Genomic DNA, 2,879 nt, shown 5'->3' with positions numbered 1-2,879 from the left:
ACATGTTAAGCTTCCGCATGTGCTTTGATTTGTATGCTATGATTGTTGGGTCATGAGACCCATGTTTGTAATATCTCGCTCCTCGGAGCCTAATGAATAAATACTCTGAGTCGTAGAGTCTTGTTGTGATGCCATGTTGTATTTGCACATATCGAGCATATTGTGTCTATGATTGAAATGCTTGGTATGTGTGGGATCTGACTACCTAGTTGTTTATCCTAGGTAGCCTCTCTTATGGGGAAATGTAGCCTGGTGCTTCCACTGAGCCTTGGTAGTCTGCTACAGCCCGGTTTACCGGAGTCCTGCTAGCCCAGTACTACTGCTCCAGAACACTTAGACTGGCCGACATGTGATTCACTTTGTTCCTGTGTCTGTCCCTTCGGGGAAATGTCACGCGGTGACTTCCGGAGTCCTGCTAGCCTGCTACAGCCCGGGTTCCCGGAGTCCTGTTAGCCCAGTTGCTATAGCCCGGATTCACATGTTGATGGCCGACATGTTCGATGTTGTTTCATGTATGCCTGTCCCCGTAAGTTAGTGCCACTTTGGGTTCACGACTAGTCATGTCGGCCCGGGTTCTCTGTCATATGGATACTAGCGACAATATCATATACGTGAGCCAAAAGGCGCAAACGGTCCCGGGCCAGGTAAGGTGGCACCCGTGGGAATACCATGCGTGATGCCACAAAGTGATATGAAGTGTTACATGTTAGATCGGTGTGACTTAGGATTGGGGTCCTGACACCCTTCTGGCACGTCTCCGTCTAGTCAGCGTCGTTTGACCGCAAACGATGCGTTACTTTGGACATTTTTGCCCCTGTCGGTGCTATACCTGATACCCCTTCGTCCTCAATGTGCTAGCGCAAGCAAACAGAGCAGAGCGAGAACGCCGGCGAGGAAAAAGGAGTGGGAGGCAAGGCGTGGCGCGATAGAGCAAGGAGCGGCGATGCATGGCGAGCTCGGGCTCTTCCATCTTCTCGCCAGTGGTCGGAGAGGTAAGTAAAACTCCGGCAACGCTTCTTCCTCCCCCCAATGTGTTCTAGGGTTTGTGATAATTGGGGAAATTTCTGGTTTAGGTTGATGGGGTCGGGATTGTGGAGCATGTCTCCGAGTTCTATCTTCCAGATGAAAGTTATTGCGGATTGGAGCTTTTATCAAAGCATCGCTGCCCTAGTCATGGCCTTGTTCCTGCCCAGCGTGTTGCGTGGGGAGGAGCTAACACTCGCCGCCATTTTTTAGGGTGTCCTTTAGATGTAAGATCTTGTGATTATACCATGTTTAAGATGGTGTTTATGCAATCTCTAATGTTTTGTTAATTTGATGTCCAAGCAGTTACCACATGAGTGTCACTGGGTCGTTTGGGTTGATCCTCCTCCTCCATTGTGTGCTGCCCTTGCTTTTGAAGACCTGCACGCAGAGCTAGAACAAAGCTGGATCAGAGGCCACAAAATGCAGAAGCAAAACATGGAGCTGTCAAAGAAAAATCTTGCTTGGAAGAAAACAGTGAGAGAGAGAGAGATGAGATGCTGCTAGTTCTGGCATTGTTGTTTGTAGGAATGTGTGTTGATGTGTTTTTTGTGTTCTAGTATCTAGCAGTTGTTGAAGAAAGTGTGTGTGAGAGAGATGTGTTGAATGTTGTTTATGATGCACTATTGTATGCTAAATTTGAAGATCATTATTCACTGCTGATGCTTGTGACACTGTACCAAATACATATTTATTCCATATGTAGTGCCAAATTCAGCAAATAGAGCAACACAGACTAGCAAATAGAGCAACCAATTGTACCAAATAGAGCACATATTTTACCAAACTGACATTGTACCAAATTCAACAAATTGACATTGTACCAAATAGAACAAACTGACATCGTACCAAATTCAACAAACTGACATTGTACCAAATATAGCAACTTCATAGTGCATTTAAGCACACTTAGTACTAGAACTTAAGTGCATAACAACAAGATAACATCACTGGCAAATATAACATAGCACTAGAACTTAAGTTTGTTGCTCCTGGTGTTCTTGGCTGGGTTTGGAGCTAGCATTGCCTTGCTTCTAGTGTTATTCCATGGGTTTGGAGCTTCAACTGTTGCTGCTGCTCTTTTTGGAGAGAAACCTTTGCTTTGAACACTGCTTTCTTGCTCCTGTTCCACAACTATTTTCTGCTTGACACACCTGGGAGAAGCTCCTCTTGCTGCTGCCCTTTTATGATTTTTCCTAGGGCTAAAACAAGTGGAAGCATATCACAATTTGAAAGATTTTATAAAGCAATAATATCAAAACATGTAAGAATTTGTAAGCCAAGATCTTATACCTGACTGCACAACTAGCTCTTGTAGATGCATCATGTGAGGGCTCCTTTGGTGGTGGTATCTGCTGCTAAAGAACATCAGGTGTTGTCTCCTCCTCCTCCTCCTCCTCTCGTATTTCTGCTTCTGCTGGTTCATTGGCTGTAGGATGATCATCTGCATTGTCTGCTCCCCAATGTTCATCTTCTCCAAAGGCTGGATCAACAGATTGTTTGCAGCCCTTGGCTTTGTGTCCACATCTCCTACACCTTTTGCACTTGTGCTTCCTAGGACCAAGGCCTTTTTCTTCAGTGCTACTTCTAATCCTTTGCTTTCTTGGTCTGCCTGGAGCTCTGTGTTGTACAGGAGCACACAATTTGAATCCAGGATCTATATTGTCCCATTGTTGCTTGCCTTCTAGAGCTGGGAGGTTCTCAGCATAAGTAGCTCTGAACATGTCAACTGAGTAATATTTGTGGACATATTGATCTATTCCACTTGCTTCACCTCTTAGAGCGGTGATAAAGAAAAGTGCATGGATGCATGGTTTACCAGTGATCTGCCATTGTCTGCAACTGGAAGACCAGCG

This window comes from Triticum aestivum, chromosome 3A (assembly GCF_018294505.1).
Source record: "Triticum aestivum cultivar Chinese Spring chromosome 3A, IWGSC CS RefSeq v2.1, whole genome shotgun sequence".
NCBI classification, from domain to species: domain Eukaryota; kingdom Viridiplantae; phylum Streptophyta; class Magnoliopsida; order Poales; family Poaceae; genus Triticum; species Triticum aestivum.
Note: the sequence above shows the minus strand (reverse complement) of the source record.